Here is a 20,294-nt window from a genome sequence, read left to right as displayed (position 1 = left end):
ACATTCTTGAGATATTCTTCTGCATGTGTTAACATATTTTAACACTGATCTATTAAATATTGATTATTATGTTGGTAGTCATATATACATCTATGGTATTTTGGTTCCATATGATTTTTTTTTTTGGATACACTGTATCATGTGTATATCAGTTTTTTTTTTAATATTTTTTCTTTTATGCTAGAATTGTACATGAAAGTTGCACCACCCTGACACAGGTTTATTTTTCAATGTATGTAGTGTGTTTTGTTGCTTGCTGTTTATCATATTTGTTTGTATGTAGCTTTTGTATATAAATCAAACTATCATCACTGTAGGGCTTCTCGTCTGTTTTTTTTTACATTGACGGTGTTGCGTGCAAGGCAGAACCCTTTATATAGGGTGCTCATTATGAAGTATTAGTTTTGATCATTGTTGAAGGGTGTGGAATAACCTATTATATAGCTAACAAGCACATCACTTGGTCTACATGGTCTATGGTTGATGGTTGTCTCATCAAAATTCATACCACATCTCCTTATTCAAATTAATGAAAACCATGAAAATGTGCTCATTGTTAAATAAAGCCGGCCAATCAAACATGTACACCTAACATTCATGTCATATGCCAAAAAAAATAGTGATCCTATACATGTACAATGTACATGATGTAGCTTATCACTTTTTTATAGTTCGTTCTTATGTTATACTGTTACACCACTGTCCCAGGTTAGGAGAAGGGTTGGGATCCCGCTAACATGTTTAACCCTGCCACATTATTTATGTATGTGCCTGTCCCAAGTCAGGAACCTGTATATTCAGTGGTTGTCGTTTGTTTATGTGTCACATATTTGTTTTTCGTTCATTTTTTTCCCCATTAATAAGGCCGTTAGTTTTCTCGTTTGAATTGTTTTACATTGTCTTATCGGGGCCTTTTATAGCTGACTATGCGGTATGGGCTTTGCTCATTGTTGAAGGCCGTACGGTGACCTATAGTTGTTAATGTCTGTGTCATTTTGGTCTTTTGTAGATAGTTGTCTCATTGGCAATCATACCACATCTTGTTTTTTATATCACATCTGAGAAACATTAAAAAATAGACAAAACCACAAAAATTCAACATTGACCAATGAACCCATAACATTTAGCTCAATGTCTGATGAACCCTGCCAGTCAGACATACATGACATAGACTCAATTGTTCCATTCTGTCTATACATGTACATTAAATATACATGAAGTTGATCTACTGGAGTACTGTATAATATATAGGCCAAAATAAATTTATTGCATGTTTCTGGTTTCTCGACCATACATGTAGCTCCGTTTCGAGCCTACCCGAAACAATGTATTCATCATACATGTACATGTCATATTCATCATTTGATGTCTTTCCACATCAGATAACTTGTGTGAATGATAATTACAAATAATACTCATCAGTAAAACATATCAGAAACCAAACTTTGAAACGACTAAGACTGCACAGTGTATTATCTGTCAAATGTGGGAAATGTTATCACAGTACACATGTACATTAACAGAAAAAAGTTTAGAACTTTAAAAACAAAATTTTTTAATAGAATAAAATGTTCTTAATTTTTTGGAGAGTAAAATAGGAGACACACAATTATTTATTTTGGCCTAAACTGAAATTATCCTTAATCACTTATCCATGAAATGTCAGGGTCAGGTCAGCTCAACCTGATAGACCAGTAGACCTTGCAAGATACTCATAATTCTCGTATGAATTGTTTTACATTGTCATTTCGGGGCCTTTTATTGCCGACTATGCAGCATGGGCTTTGTTCATTGTTAAAGGCTGTACACAGTACAGTGACCTACATGTATAGTTGTTAATTTGTGTGTCATTTTGGTCTCTTGTGGAGAGTCGTCTCATCTTGCTTATTGGCAATCATACCAGTGTAACCACATCTTCTTTTTCTATATCATAAATGTATATACATGTACAAAAAATTTATCCAATTACAAAATGTACATGTACTTGTATAAGAGAGCATCTCACTGTTATAAAAACAGTATTTTTTTACAAGTAGTCACTAAACAATGAAATGAGGTCAGGTGCAATGGACATATAATGACAGGCTGAAACTTCATAACATATTAGCTATCTGAATACCGACAAGATAAGAAGCATCTAGCTCTTTTAGCTTTTAAAATGTAAAGCTTTATAAAAAAAGTTTACGTCATCAGCCCAAGATTGTAATACCTATGTCCTGCATACAATCAACTTTAAATGACTTTTGTGGAAGGCAAGACAATAAAATGATACTTTGAAGTTCATGTATTGTTTAATATTTTTGACTAGTATAAAATGCCAGTTTCAGAATGAACATTAATTTAGATGATAGATTATATTTATATACTGTATGTACATTCAGATCGCGACTCTTATATAAGTACAGCAAGCAGTCATTTGACATCAACCAACGTCCATGCAAGGGCTGTAAATGCAGTCAAGGTCATTAAAAACTTCCGTCATCATGACACTTACCAATAGTGACCGACCACGACAGACCCTCATGGGTAATCAAGGTTGTGTAACACCCCCTGGTGGTACATATAGCTAACAATAGGAATGCAAGCATTAACTTCTATAAATTTCACACAAACCAGATATTCTCAATATCCAAATTCATATAAATTTATTATCCAAGGTATTCATGAATTCAGATATGATGCACTATTGATATTCACTGAAACTGATTTTTTTATTAATCCAATTTGCTATTTTTGAATAACTATCCAAGGTATTTCATAGAATTCAAATATGATGCACTATGATATTAATATTCCCAGAAAACTTTGAATTCTCTTAATTCCAAATTATTATTTCAATTTCAACTAAATTAATTATCGAAGGTATTCACTGTCATCAAATAATGTAGTCTTTCTTTCAAATTGTAAGTTTGCTATTTGTACAATGCACAATTTTCTTCTTGTCCAATTTGATATGAAATCCTAATAAACAACATCATGGCATATTGCTGTAAGCCCTATTTGTTATTTCCAACAACAATAAGTCCATTAGTCCACTGTTTCACAATTTACAGCTACAGGTATGCGAGATACTTAGTGTCACCTATACATGCTATATGTATTTCCTTTTTTTGCTGGCTTCATAATCTGGCTGGGAATCATGCTCAAACCAATGTGAATTCTACAAACGAAAAAACATAAATTAAGAATAAAGTATTGAAACTTATCTAATATTGTATAATTACATGTATCATGATTATTATTACGTAATAATTCTTTAAATTTATATAGAAGATAATACTCTATGTATAAATACTAGAGATCATAATTTTCTTGACAACAAAGTTCTATGATGTACACAAATGAATTTATGAGACTTATACAATTGAATTTATATGTCCTGTATGAGAAGAAGAATAAAACCCTTTTTTGGGGGTTCCATTTCAAAAAAATATTTTCTCTCTTTCTACATTAATGTTTTCTTAAGTGTGTCACTTCATTGAAGGGTTACTGTTTAATTGAGGTTAGCACTATACAAGATTTTTTTAATCAATTATTTAAAGCCAGACAAAGTTATTTCACTGTAAAACATAACAGGTGATTTCTTTGGATCATTTTAATAAGAAATAAATATTACAAAGATGACCAAAAAAAAAAATGCACTGTTGACTGTCATTTTGTATTTGAATAAACCTTTTTTTTTTATGTAAATCATGAAATGTAGAATCTTTGTTCAAAGGTTAACCCTTTCTTTAATTTAAACATTTTTAGCAACCTAAAAAACTACATGTAGTATTTCCTTCTTATGATTAGCAGTAAACTTTGAGTTTAATTTGACATCTTAAATGTTACCCAGTATACTTTTTACTAATTACAGCTTGTATTAAATAATGCTTTGTAGTTTATTTAACCATACAACATATTTTCTTTATTTTATATTAGTTATTTACCCATTTTCATGTTGATAAATCAATACTTGGCTGCATGACTTAGACATGTTAGATACACTTTTAAAATTTTTAACATAATATCCAAAATAAAAGATTATATCCTGTTGTTTCATATTTTTCATAATTTTAAATTACTTTCAATTATAAATTTATCCACAATTTGAAAAGAACATTTAAAATTTATTAATATCATTATATAAAATCATCTTCAATACCTATGACATTTTAATTTTCATCCCTCAAGGCATAATAGGCCACAGACCACAATTAATTCCTCTATTAGTTCTTTATAACTTTTTATCACATTAAAAAATTTGCACCATGCACTTTTGTCCAATCTTTTGTGTGTGTAATGTATAGTACCTGTCCAAAAGTATATCCAAAATTCAGAAAGATTGAAGCAATCACTTTTACAAAATTAGCCAATACACATCCCTACCCCTATTGACAAGTCAAGAGAAAACTGTAAATATCACCTTTTTGCACTTAGCCTAATCACTCTTTCCATATCAAAATAAGTTAAAATACAACATCCAAAAGTTTATTTCACCTATCTTCTTTCATTTCCAACCCATAAAAACTAAATAATCAATGAAAAAGGCAAAAAAAAAAATAAAAAAAAATACACCTTAATTAAAGGGAACTATATTCGTAAACAACGAAAAGTAGGGTCATTAATTGTGGTCTTGGGCCAATAAACTCATGAAACTGTTGTCTTAATTACTGTTTATTACATATAACATACATGTATATAAGAAGTCCTGATAATTAACTTTTCAGTGTTAACATCCTGATTATTACCTTTTCTAATATCACATTTACATGGTCATGAATTCAGGCTCAGTAAATATATTTTTAAAATTATTCATTTTGAAGTTAAATTAAACATGTAAAACATGTTTAGTATGTTTTAAACCAAATTGATCTGAGCATGGAAGTAATATTTAAATATTACTTCCATGTGAGACATACCATGTAGTTAATTAAGTTAATTTTTGTAATTCAATATCTATAAAATTCATAAAATGCTTAAGTTTAGGTCATGTTTACATAACATAATATGCTTACAGATAGATTTTTTGTATCCTTCCACATACATGATGTACTGAATGTTTCAACATATGAAATTAAATATAAATAAAATATTTTAGTAATTTGGAAAAGGCAAAATACATGTATCTGAAATCAGATGTGATTATACATGATGAAAGGAGATGTGGAATATACATGTATATATCAATGATACAGCAACCAAACAATGAAGTAGTCAAACAAACACAAACTTTATTAATCAAACTCAAAGCACAATTTAACACATGTAGAAAAATATGACTGTTGAATGGAAAGTCCTTTAACAGTGGAATAAATTAAAAGACACTTGAAATATGTTTAAAAGGAGATGATTGGTATATATATATATATATATATATATATATATATATATATATATATATATATGCAAAAGAGACAGCAGCCCCAAGACCAAAACAAGTTAAAAGGTATAATTGAATTTTGAGTAACCATGCTAACCGGGCAAATGTTATATAAAAAGTTAAACTGACAGAGTTCACATGAAAATAAAAAGTTAAGGCCACACTGATTTGATTAATAGTTCTTTTGATTGATAATATCAGACATGCTTTAGAATTATTAAATATATCCATGTTTTGTTAATCATGACTCAGAAATTATTTAAAAAATATACTCATACATGCTAGTTTCACATTTTACACATAAATATTTACTTTGTCATAATATTCAACTTGAATTTTCTCAATTTAAAAAAAATCCAGTTAGAAATATTTCAAGCAAATTTAGGATGAGTCATGCAGTTTTCAATACATTAACATACAAGTCAGGACAGGAGCCTGTAATTCAGTGGTTGTCGTTCGTTAATGTGTTACATATTTGTTTTTCCTTCATTTTTTTTATATAAATAAGGCTGTTAGTTTTCTCGTTTGAATTGTTTTTCATTGTGTTATCGGGGCCTTTTATAGCTGACTATGCGGTATGGACTTTGCTCATTGTTGAAGGCCATATGGTGACCTATAGTTGTTAATGGCTGTGTCATCTTGGTCTCTTGTGGACAGTTGTCTCATTGGCAATCATGCCACATCTTCTTTTTTATATACAATATAAATATAGGTTTTGTAGTATAAGGCCATCCGGCAAAATTAAAACCATTGTGAATGCCTCACATCATCATGTAGGGTTTAACACAGTAAGACGATGAACACGGGTGGATCCAGCCATTTAAAAAAAGGGGGTCCCAACCCAGGATAAATAGGGGTGGGGGTCAAACTAAATGTACCCTTTCAAATGCAATTGATCTTCTAGTCCAAATAATTATGATGTCTTGTGTCGAAGTAAGGCGTCAAAGAAAAAAAAATATAATAGCCTTTCAAGACGTCATAATTATTTGGACTATTGATCTTCCAAAAAAAAGGGGGGTTACAATCCCGGGAACAATTTTTACAAGCCCAAATTCTTACTTTGCTTTTGAACATGCTACTATATATATATATATATATAGAAAGATGTGTAATATGCACGAGTGAGGTGATATAGAGAAACCGATATAGAACGTCGATTCATACCTAAAGCATGAGGGTAGGCACGAAATGTGCACATTTTCGCTTCAAAATCGTGGATCCATGATTATTCTTATAGACATGCTTTAAAATATTGTTCATTTATACTCACCGATTGAAATTTCCAGGTCATCCGTTATATTGTATGTAGTTTCCCTTCTACATATCTACAATGGCATGTCTACGATTTTTTGTAAAGTTTGCAGACCCGCTATTTCTGCCGACAAGGGTACAACAACGTCAAATCGTTTACGGGTGAAGAATATGATTTCCGTTTTTAATAAAACTTGACAGATTTGATTTATTGTCGTCGGGAAATGTCCCTAATGGATAGTAATTAAAATTAATCAGCTTTATTATTCTGTATGATATATGTAACTAAGTCATATTCTTTTAAATTTACTTCAGGTACCCCGACGTAGCAATTTGAAATTAAGACAATTAAATCAATCTTCTGCAATAATATTTTAATTTTATTTTTAAACGAAGGCGTTATAAAAGACTCTTGAATAGACTGAATAAAAAATAAAGATAAACCGTCAAACGCACAAGTCCGCCACAAATGAACAGACATAATTATAATGCCATAAACGGAATACGACAAAAGACATAAAACGATCGCAATTTAAAAAAAAAAAAAACCAACAACAACATAAGATGAGGGATCATATAATTTATGGGTAATTTCACAACTGTATCACCAATACGTGACACTTAAATAAAATACATTTATCCATTTATCCTGTATCAAACTTTGAGAAGGTGTACCTTAGACGTGTACACATTGTTTTAACATTCGCAACCGTCACACTAAAATATTTGTATTACATATTTACCGACTGTAACAACCCATGAAATGTTTGTTTTAAACATTTTACGACTGTGGCAACCTTTTAAAAGTTGTAATGAACATTTAATGACTGTAACAACCTTAAAAAAGTTGTAACAAACATTTTACGACTGTTACAACTCTAAAAACATTGTAACAAACATTTTTTGACTGCTTAAACGTCTGAAAAGTTGACACAAACAAATTTCAACTGTCCCAACTATAAAAAGGTTGGGACAAACATTATACAACTGCCACAACTTTTAGAAAGACTGTTATAAATAGTATTTGGCTGTGACAACGCCGTAAGCCACTGCAACAGTCCTAAAATTACTGTTGATAGCATTTAATGTTTTTCACAACCCATAAAAGTGTTGAGACATACATAATTTAACTGTAACAACGAAATAAGGTTGATTTGACAGTCTTCTTCAGTCTTCCACAGACTAAAATAGGCGTACAATGACTGTTACTGGTATGGACAGTTGTTTTTTCGTACAGTAGTGTTAGTCTTCAGTGTTCTATGTTGTGTTTTATGTACTGTTATCTGTCTGGTTGTGTTTTTTTTCTTATTTAACCACAGCGTTTTCAGTTTATTTTTGATGCATGAGTTTGAATGTCCCTCTGGTATTTTTTGAATAATTCTAAAGCTCCTGGTAGCTAAATAAACCACAGAAATTTACACACAATTTTACATTTTTAATTCGACAGCAAATGTTCACTGAAGTAAAAATCTGTTACTGTAACTTAACATTTAACAAAATGAGTTTGAATCTTCCTCTGGTATCGTTCGCCCCTATTTTATAAATATCGTGGAGTATTAATTTGTCTTGCTTATGAACTAACCTATATTAAATCTCAGACAGTTCGTCTGGTAAACACTTGTAATATTTATAATCTATTTTCTTTCTATGTCTACCCGCGAGATATCGTCAGCCTTCGTCTGATCACGATTTGTTAAAACATTGAACTCAAGGAAGTTTGAACAGTTCTGTCCTCTAAGTAAAGATACAGTCATCAAATATGACACAATGTGACAGTGATCATTTACTTTTGGCAAATTATAATCAACTCTCAGATATAGTATATAAGAATATATATCATAATATAATTTCGTTTATTTGCAATAACGAATTTTGTTAAAATGATATCTTTATTGTTGTTTTGTTTGGTTATTCATATTTTTTTCTCATATTCTTATATATTTTTAGTTATTATCTTTTTGATATTTTGAGTATTTTTTGTTTTTGTTACTAAACATACTTTTATAATTCTGTACAGCTTACATATGTCATTCGACTTAAACTTTCGGTAAACTTTGATTAACAATTTCGATTTATTATTATTACATGAAGAAAGCAGTATAACATATTAATTGGTATTGATGAATCTTTTTATTTATAAAATAGACATTGTGGTTAAGCAGTTGATCAGTCCTTTCCAAAAACGTTTAAGTCTCTTAAAATGTCTTGTTCAACTGAAATAACCTCTACTCCTCTCCAAATTATAACTACCGTTTTATTTGTATTAAACAAAAAATTGGGCATTGCTTTTTTAGTTCATGAAATTTCAAAATTAGTTTTTGACGAGCATTCCTATTAGTTCCATTCTTGCTATAAAAAAAAAGTATATATGCAAACATTTATAAATAGAGCCCCGAGCCGTGAGAGTATCCTTTTTGTCCTTTTTCGTATATGCTGTGTTGTATTGATTGATTGATTGTTGGTTGCTTAACGTCCAGTGTTAATATTTCATGCATATTCAGGACTAGAACAAGTTCACAATAAATACAATAGGTAGGTCTTGTCACAAGAGAGGCCATCTGGGGTCGGGGAAATTTGCAATAGAAAATGAGGGTATAATGGATATGGACAGAAATTTTGCCTTGCAACAGGCCACCTGCGGACCCTATACTGTGTTGTAAGAATAGATTTTACAAAAGTTTCAAAACCAGATAGATAAGTTTTCAATTACAGACACGAAATTTGAAAAAAAAAGTATTACAAAAAATACGGTACGTCTAAGTAAGTTCCCAGATTACATTTCATCAATCAACAGAACTAATACAACTGTATAATTTTTTTTATTCGGTGCAAGTATCACCCAATAAATGATAAATTAACCCTGTTTCACAGCTAGCTTAACCGCCTTCTTGATTGACAGTTGTAAACAATTCTGATATATTGACATGAGCAACTTAATCAAACATAATGATTTTATGTGACAGTAATAGAAATCCAGCAGAATTTCTTAAAATACGAGCATGCATAGCATTTACAACATGTACAAGTTTCGCCTTAAAACCGGAATAGCTAATACACGCGCTTTGCCTAACCAAAATGGCCTTGATACATTTCTGCCAAAAAATGAAATGCATCAATCAATAACAGGATGTATTTGTGTAGACTTGTAACAACATGCGATTGGTTAATACAGCCTATGGCGCTTATTTGAATATTCGTGCAACCATTCAAATACTACTTAAAAATATCAAAGTTCTCTAAGACCGTGGCATAGTCTGCATGATGACTCAGCATTACCAGGTAAGATTTCAAAGTATTCAGTAGTATGTAGTTTTTTCCTTTGTGCATGTTTTACATGTCTTTGAATAATGATGATAGTACCTAACCATTGTTAGGAACTTCTGTTTAATATGTCCTTTTAATTTATTCAAACCATTTTAGCTTTAATCCTTATGCAAATTTATTTACATGTTAAACTAATTCGATTTTAAGAAAACAAAATATGGCTTGCTAAAATACGTATATTAATGCAAACCCTACATTTTCAAATGATTTTGATTTCTTGAATACATTATTGATTTGATTATTGTAATTATTTCCAAACTTATAATGTTAGAAACTTTGAATGGAATAAATATTGCATACACTACTGGACGAAAAAACGTCTGTCCATACCAGTAACAGTCGTTCTAAGACTGATAATGTTTGTTAAAGTTGTAACAGTTGTTAAATTTCACTGCTGCAGTTTTTTTGTAACTGTCCCAACTTTAAAAGTGTTTGTCTACAACATAAATCGACTGTAACAACGCAAAAAATAACTGTCACAGTCATTAAAGGACTGATACAACTATTTCAAAGTCGAAAAACGTTGCAACAGTCATAAATAAACTGATTAAACGCCTAAAGGGTTGTCACAGTCGTAATAAAACTGATGCAACCATTTGAAAGTTGTAACAGTCATTTAATTACTGTACCAACACGGAAAACGTTGAAACAGTCATAAATAAACTGTTTAAACGCAGAAAAAGTTGTAACAGTTAAAATATGATAGCTACAACCATTGTATAGGTATAGCTAATTTATAAGCGTAGCAACTTCCAAACATTGATCTTCATGTACACTTAAAAGTCACGGATACAAAATGTCTAACAGTCAGGGATATAGGTTCAATTATTTGTAAAATAAAATTTACTGTATGAAATATAAGGTTGTGACAAAGAGAAACAACTATCACTCCAATGTAATTAATTTTAGATAGATATTGATTTAAAAAAAAAGTATTTTGAAAACATTTTTGTATTCCTCGGTTATTTAGTGAATGTGCTGAATTTATATTTTTTTAACACTTCCTCGCCCTTATCTCTTCGAACCAATAGAATCGGAACCAGCACTAGATACCTGCAATTTCACTAGATAAAAGATAACTACTAACAGAAAAATCGAAAAACGTTACCCAATATAGATGTTACCAAATGTATCTTTATAACTGAATTAAAAGTTGACAATTTTTATATCATCTAAATAACAATTTAATTATTTTTTTATTAAATTAGTTCATGTAGGTGTAAAATCATTCATGCATACACGGTTGTTTTCAATACCCGTAGTTTTACGAATCACATCACTTCATAATAACGCTGAATATACATGCTATACTCTAAACCTAGCGGGGAACTCCAAATACACACATTTGTCAAACTTATCCCCATATAAAACTGCTTTATATTTTCTTGAGGGCTTATTTCACACACTAATTTTTTGGGGGCTACATTAAAAAAAATTTTGGGGGCTACATTAAAAAAATAATGTAAACTATAAATATTGCCGTATAATCATTTTGATTTCTATACATGTAAAAAAAAATCAGACATTTAACACATCTTTTGCAGCTATGGAAAACAAATCTTAAATCTATCTGAATTTAATTTATTTTATTTTACCTTATTTTATTTTTGAATAGTTCAATATTAACTCGACTTTGTATTGTACATTGTACGGAATGGTCTGTTTGAAGTTCAATTGTAATTGATACACATGATACAGGTAAATAGCACGTCAGCATTCATGATTGAGGTAAACAAATATTATCACTCGCGAGAACAATTCATATTTTCACCGGATTTTTCGCAAAGAATTTACCATACATATGTAAATACTAGTAGATGGACGTACTGTTCAAGACCCGACAAAATAACTACCGCCAGTGAAAGTTCAAATGTTCAAAACATGAAAACTCGCATTGTTTCAGACAGGGAAATCAAATCTTAATTCTTTTATTTTTTTCACATCACTTTTTCGAACTTGATGTATACTTTAGACTCCGGTCTTATTAAATTCTAAAGACTGACATCTGATTCTCCTATGTGGTTTCAGTTGATCAGATTTACTAACGTTTATCCAAAATATTTTCCCATTTCAATTGTTCAAATTCAAATTATTTAATCCCATGAATGCTTGTACAATAATGACATATTATTCAATCAGTAAAGAAAACTAACAATGTTACTAGATGTACAGACAATATTTTGGGTCCTTTTATATTTTTTTGTTCGGTGTGAGCCGAGGCTCTATGTTGAAGGCCAAGGAGTGGATCCAGCCATTTTAAAAAGGGGTTGTTACTTACCCAGGACAAAGGGGGGTTCCAATTACATGTACCCATTCAAATGCCTTGATCGTCCAAAAAAGGGGGGTTCAAACCCCCGGAACCCCCCCCCCCCCCCCCCTGTATCCGCGCCTGAGGCCATACATTGACCTATAATGGTTTAGTGCGTTATACATGTATGACTTTGTAATGCTTATTGTGTTTATGGAAAACAATGGGAAAATGTTGCTTAACATCTTGGGATATATATTTAGAAGGCATTTATTCAATAGCACATAGAATTGATTTGTAAAAAAACATGAATAAGGGCAGATGATCAACTATTATAGTACAAGTCTTGGATTAACCACAATATATTTGTCACATGGTATAAAAATCCAACTTGGGTTTTTCATCTGAACTTGTTTACATCGTGTTACATTATCCAATATAGCTAGGCCTGTTATAGGTTTTTCATTATCACACTTATGGGGGAAATGATTTTGCTCATTGTTGAAGGATGTACAGTTACTAACAATTACATCACTTGGTTTACGGTTGATGGTTGTCTTATTGAAATTCATACCACATCTCCTTATTCTGGTTATCATACAGTATACATGTTATACCAATGTCCCAGGTTAGGGGATCTCGCTAACATGTTTAACCCCGCCACATTATTTATGTATGTGCCTGTCCCAAGTCAGGAGCCTGTAATTCAGTGGTTGTCGTTTGTTTATGTGTTACATATTTGTTTTTCGTTCATTTTTTTACATAAATAAGGCCGTTAGTTTTCTCGTTTGAATTGTTTTACATTGTCTTATCAGGGCCTTTTATAGCTGACAATGTTGTATGAGCTTTGCTCATTGTTGAAGGCCGTACGGTTACCTATAATTGTTAATGTTTGTGTCATTTTGGTCTTTTGTGGATAGTTGTCTCATTGGCAATCATACCACATCTTCCTTTTTATATGTTATACAAGACTAAAATACCTAGTATTATCAAATGAATTATAACAATTGTTAATAGTTGTCAGACTTTTGTTATCAAAAAGCAGCTACATGTGTATAATCAAGATGTAGACATGATCACTGGTGCATGTGGTATCAGATGTAAACAAGAGTGACTGTGCAAATGCTGAAATATCATGTCTGCTTTGCCTACATGTATGAAGGTTTTACTACATGTACAAGTATCACACAAACTTTCAATTTTCATTAACCTTTGAAAATGAAGTTGCAGTCAAATTAACCATGCCAGACAGATGATGTACACCCTACAAACTGACATTCCATACCCATGATACCCAAAATTTATTGATTTATACTGTCTGTGAAATAGACTTAACATCCAAACCATGAAAACTAACTTATGAATATCCAATAATATGTCAAACATAGTGATCCTATACATGTCATGCATGTACATGTAGTTTATACTGTAGCATCTGAGAAAAATTTGGAAATAGATCAAACCACAAAAACTAAGTATTGTTCAATGAACCATGACATTTTCATTGGGGTCAAAGTCTGATGTAAGTCATGCAATTAGACATATTCACCTCACACTCATTTCATAAACCAAATATAGTTGACCTACTTTTCCTACTGCTTGTAGTATTTTTAAACATGTGTGAGAAACAAACTTGACAAATTACTGTAACTGAAGTAATCTTAATCACTGATCCATGAAATGAAGTCAGGATCACCCAACCCTGCCTGACAGACACTGAGACATGTACACCTTTCAAGATACCATAACAATTAATCCAGTAACTCAGTTAATATACATATGTTATACATTTAAGACTTCGAGTGTATTTCACTGTGACTGTTCAAACAGTAATTTTTTGTAAACATTTACATATACATGTAGTGTATCATGAAAACTAGGTGAAGTGCAATGGACAAACAGAAACTTCATAACATAAGGAAGTATCCAGTCATTTCAGCTTCTAAAATGTATCTGGTGAAGCTTAAATACAAAACGGTACGCTGTAGCCACTGCCAGATTGTAATACATATTTCTTGGCTTGCATGCATGTACTTCAACTTTAGTTGCAGGAGGGATAATAAAATTATACTTTAATGTACATGCATGGTTTATTTGTTTCAAATACCATGAATACTTGGCCACTAACATGACTAATCATGCTAATTAAGATTTTTATTTAATTCTAATTCAGACTTTAATAATTTAAGTACAGCAAGCAGTCATTTGACTCTAAACAATTGACACGGACTGCACGAGACCCTCATAGTTAGTTAAGATCTTTTTACACACCCTGGACATGCTGGCGGTAGTTAACAATTGCAATGCCAACATAAACTTCAGATGTGATATACATGTACTGTTTCGTAAATTTCACTGAACTAGAAATTCACATTATCCATATTGTTATTATATTAAAATGACTGAGTATCCACTAATTAAGTATTCATGAATTCATATATGATGCACTATTATTAGTAGTATTCACTGAAACTATGCATTTTCATTATTCCAAATTGCTATTTCAAATGAATAATTATCCTGGGTATTCATGGAATTCAGAAATAATGTACATGTATGATTGCACTATTAATATTCACTCCAACTACGAAATTTTGTTATTCCAAATTCACAATTGATCATGATAATCCAAGGTAATTAGTCCTCCAGTAATGTGGTCCTCCTTTAATACAATTTGTAATTTTCCTATTTGTACAAGGCACAATTTTCTTCTTGTCCAATTTAATCAGAACATCACATGATCATCATGGAATAATGCTGCACGCCATATTCATAATTTCCAAAAACAATAGATAACTAGCATTAAATAATGAATTAATCCATTGTTTCACAATTTGCAGCTATACCAGCGACTCAGTGACATCTATATTTCCTATGCATCAAAGTGCACATGTACTATCAGGTGTCATATTCTAAGTAGGAATCATGGTCAAACCAATACATATTCAGTATGATTCTACAAAATAAAATATACATTTAGACTCAAGTACAGTAAATGTTTAACTAATAATAAATATATAATACTACATGTATATACATTGTGCAATAATAAGAAAGTTAATTACAATAACTGTATTTACCTAGATAAAACTAGCACTTCTCATTTGATTGACCAAAAAATTCTAGCACTAATACAAGTCTATTTTCAAGTCCCTATTAACAAGAAAAATAAATCTTTTAAGGGGGTCTAAATTTTATAAAGTGTTGTCGTTTTTCCTGCATTAATGATTTTTTAAGTTTCATTGAAGGGTTACTGTCTTATTGAGGCTCACACCATACTTTATTTCATCAATTCTTTAAAGTCAGACATCATGGACATAGTTATTCCTCTCTAAAACACAACAGGTTATTTCTTTTGTTCATTTTATTTATGTTTATCATTTAATATGAAATATATTGATACTACAAACATGACAAAGAAAAGTTTAAGGAATGAAAAAATAAAATAAATAAATGCACTGTTACTATATACATGTAGATGATATTGACTTTACCTTTGTCCAGTGCATATAATGAATAAACCTTTGTGATGTAAAAATATTGTTCCAAGACTTAACCATCCCAGTTCATGTTTTAAATCCTTGAGTTTAATAATTGTTACATCTTTTGTGTTACCCTGAATACTTTTTACTTATTCATTTGTTATAACAGCTCACTTTTTAACCGGATTTTTGTGACAAAAATGTCGGTTATTGATTTGGGGATGTACGGCGGGCGGCCGGGCGGTCGGGCGGGCGGGCGGGCGGGTGGGCGGCAATCAAATGTTGTCCGTGCATTAACTCATGAACCGTTCAACCAAAGCTTTTAAAATTTTAATATGTTATTACTGACAACTATACGAAGGTCAAGTTCAATAATGGCGATTTTGACTTTTACCGTTCAGGAGTTATGGTTCTTGAAAGGCAGCAATCAAATGTTGTCCGTGCATTAACTCATGAACTGTTCAACCAAAGCTTTTAAAATTTTAATATGTTATTACTGACAACTATACAGAGGTCAAGTTCAATAATGGCGATTTTGACTTTTACCGTTCAGGAGTTATGGTTCTTGAAAGATTGAAAAATGGAGTTTTCAGTCGTGTCCGTGCATTTACTCATGAACTGTTCTACCAAAGCTTCCCAAATTTTAATATGTTGTTACTGATGACAGAATGGAGGTCAAGTTCAATAATGACGATTTTGACTTTTACCGTTCAGGAGTTATGGTTCTTGAAAGATTGAAAAATGGAGTTTCCAGTCGTGTCCGTGCATTTATGCATGAACTGTTCTACCAAAGCTTGCGAAATTTTAATATGCTGTTACTGATGACAAAATGGAGGTCAAGTTCAATAATGACGATTTTGACTTTTACCGTTCAGGAGTTATGGTTCTTGAAAGATTGAAAAATGGTGTTTCCCGTCGTGTCCTTGCATTTTCTCATGAACCATTCAACCAAAGCTTTTGAAATTTTAATATGTTGTTACTGATGACAAAATAGAGGTCAAGTTCCATAATGATGATTTTGACTTTTACTGTTCAGGAGTTATGGTTCTTAAAAGATCGTAAAATGGCGTTTCCATTCACGTTGTTGCATTTACTCATGAACCATTCAATCTAAGCTTTTCAAATATTATTATTTCAAAATGTTGATACTGATGACAAAATAGAGGTCAAATTTGATATTGATGATTTTCACTTTCACCATTCATCAGTAATGGTTCTTGTGATATTGCCAGGACACAAATAAATGTAAATAAATCCGGTTTGCTGTCGTTGTGACAGCCTCTTGTTTTATTTAATTTAGTTATTTACCCAATTTTATTTTAATAAATCAATATTCAGATTACTTTTAAAATTTGCATTTTAATATCCAAAATAATAGTATATCCTGCTGTTTCATATTTTTCTTAAATTATAATTTGTTTTGAAAAAGTTATCAAAATTTTGAGGAGGACAATTTTTATCATGATAATTTGTGAACATTATTATAAAATCGTATCATTATACCAATGACAGATTAAATATCATCCCCCAGGGCAATAAACTATTGTGTTTTAATTTGTATATAAGCTACATCATATATATAAGAATTTCTGATTATTACCTATCGCATATCCAGTGTTAACATCCTGATTATTATCTATTTTAATGTCACATTTGCATGGTCATATTCAGTAAATACAAATATTTTAATTGTTCATTTTGATTTGAATTAAAACAAGAATGTGTCCAAAGTACATGGATGCCCCACTCGCACTATCGTTTTCCATGTTATATGGACTTTGAAATTGGGTAAATATCTAATTTGGCATTAACATTAGAAAGATTATACTATAGGGAACATGTGTACTAAGTTTCAAGTTGATTGGACTTCAATTTCATTAAAAACTACCTTGACCAAAAACTTTAACCTGAAGCGGGACGAACGAACGAACGAACGGACGAACGAACGAACGAACGGAGCCACAGACCAGAAAACATAATGCCCCTCTACTATCGTAGGTGGGGCATAAACATTTGTTTTAGACTAAATTAGTAGATAAAACACATACAATGCAGTTAACACAGTAAATTTTATGAGAACTTACTGGATAATACTATATCTATAAAAAATATTTTGAGCTTCATAAAATACTTTAAAAAAGTTTATACCATGTTAACATAATAAAATATGCATACAGATAGATTTTTTTGTTATGTTTTCCTGACATATTGAATGTTAACATAAAATAATTATCATGATTATGTAAAAAATGCAAAAAATCTGCAGTCGTATGTGAATGCACATGATCAAATGAGATGTGGGATATATCAATGATGCATCAACCCAACAGTTAGGCAACAATAAAGTAACTAAAACACAATTGAATGCGTGTCGAAAAATATATATGACTTATGATTAGAAGGTCCTTAATCATTGCGGAATAAATATAATGACCATTGAATGTTACTACTTGTAAGTTAGATAACATGTATGTATGACACAAATGAATTTTGAAAAACTATGCTAACAGGGCACAATTTATATTAAAATTTCACATGAAAATATATATAGTTTGGGTTCAAAGTATTAACAATTTATAGTGATTTAATATAAATTCTATGTTAAATCTAAAAAGAATAAAACTATGATGCTAGCTTTGCTCTTTTAATATGTGTTTTTTAAACAGTGTAGTACATGATAAAACAATTACTAATTGAATAAGCACAATTTGTTTAATCAACTGTGTTTAAATGGCAACTGTTTATGACTCTGTGCCTTGTTTCAGGAACATTAATTTAATAATATTGTTTTATTTTGATGATTAATGCTTTTTTAACCATTTTTAAAATATCTATTCACTTCCAATGCCTGCTATTATCAAATATATTAATGTTTTGTTGTCCATGATTTGAGAATTATTTAAAATCTAAATGAAAGTGGACACTTGATAAATAAGTCACTATTTAATCTTAAAGTTTATAATTTACTTAACATTTTATGATCAAATCATATGTGTTTGTACTATGCATGTTTTTTTATGGAAATCGTGACGTCACAATGCATTTTTAATAGAACAAAAACTATCAGCTGATAAAGCAAAACCAGGGAAATACTAGTAATCCAGCATAAGCACGATAAGAAACACATTTATATGGATACGTACATGTAAAGATCGGTTGGTTGTTGGTTATAAAATGTCCAGTGACAAGTATTTCATGCAAATTTATGACCCGAGTTAGCAATATATTAACATATAATATGTACACTACATGATGTATAGGTCAGTGGCAGATCCAGAACTTTTCATAAGGGACAGGGGACTGCCCTTAGGGGCACGGAGCCAGTCATGTTTGAGTGATTCCCTATATAATCGACCAAATTATTCCCACAAAAAATGGGGGAAGATATAGAGTAACCTTTTATGTATTCCACTCAGGGTGATGTATGCAAAATAATTAAGGGAATAAATGACATACACATGATAATAGGGGGAGGGGAACGGTGTCCTTTATGACTTTCAATGATTTATTATGATGCACAACTTTAATATTGAAGCTATGAGGTGGCTCAAAGCTTATATTTTCCCTGGAACATGCAACTATGCATGAGTGTGGTAATATAGAACGTCGATTCATAGCTATATATAGCCTATCGGAGTATCTTAATATAGATTCCGTAGGATCAGTGGCGGATCCAGCCATTCTAAAAAGGGGGGTCCAACTATATGTCCCCATTTAAATGCATTGAGCGGCCAAAACAAAGGAGGTTCGAACCCTCGGAACCCTTCCCTTTTGGATCCGCCAATGAGAACACATTGTAAGGTCTGTAAGCCGACAAATGTGCACATTTTCCCTTCAAAATTATGAATCCATGATTATTCGATAGACATGCTTTAAAATATTGATAATTTCTACTCACCGATTGTATTTTCCAGCTCAGATTATTGAACATGTGGTCTAACATCTGTAGTTACCTGTGTAAAAATATAGCTTGCCGACCTGAGGTCCAGGTTTTTTTGTTTTTTTGCCGACAAAAAATTAAAGAGGATAAATCGTTTACGGTGAAGAATTGTTTTCCGTTTTTAATGAAACTTGACAGATTTTACTGATACAGAATACAGAATTTTACTAATTAATTTTTTAATCATCGGAAATGTCCCTCTTGGTGTAATTCGAATTAAAACTGTTTTATTATGCTGTACAATATTGGTAACTTAGTCATAATCTTTAAATTTATTTCAGGTACACATGGTACACCCTTATACATTTTTCTATTGCGCAGAATTTATCAAATATGAATTTGAATGAATCCATTATCATCTTCTCATTCTTCTGCAATAATATTAAAACTCTATTTAAAACGAAAGCTTCTGGTTTTTAAAACCAGTTATGAACGAAAATGTTATAAAACAGATATTTTAAAATAAAAAGTAAGGATATCAAAAGGATTATTTAAAGTCAAACGCACATGACTGTCAAAAATGAACGGACAATGCTACGGCAATAAATGGAAAACGACAAAAGACAAACGACGATCGCAAAATAAATGAATAAACAGCACAACAAGTTTACAATCGCACGATAAACGATAATAGTATAAGTAATGGACTATTTTACAACAAAATCAAATCTTGAGAGCCGGGTGAGA

General features: G+C 31.1%; 1 protein-coding gene and 1 long non-coding RNA gene across 2 annotated transcripts in view; one reads left to right on the top strand and one right to left on the bottom strand.

Moving 5' to 3' along the window:
- The window catches only part of LOC139486347 (uncharacterized), a 55,167-nt gene that overhangs the window by 25,110 nt on the left and 9,763 nt on the right, over positions 1–20,294 (top strand). The gene's annotated exons all lie outside the window — the stretch shown is intronic.
- Positions 2,273–6,806, bottom strand: LOC139486355 (uncharacterized). Its single transcript, XR_011655560.1, has 2 exons — positions 6,633–6,806; positions 2,273–3,160 (listed from the first exon to the last, which is right to left on the bottom strand). It is a non-coding gene; the product is annotated as an uncharacterized lncRNA (long non-coding RNA).

Source organism: Mytilus edulis, chromosome 8 (genome assembly GCF_963676685.1).
Source record: "Mytilus edulis chromosome 8, xbMytEdul2.2, whole genome shotgun sequence".
Lineage (NCBI taxonomy): Eukaryota > Metazoa > Mollusca > Bivalvia > Mytilida > Mytilidae > Mytilus > Mytilus edulis.
This window is presented reverse-complemented; position numbering and strand designations above follow the sequence as displayed.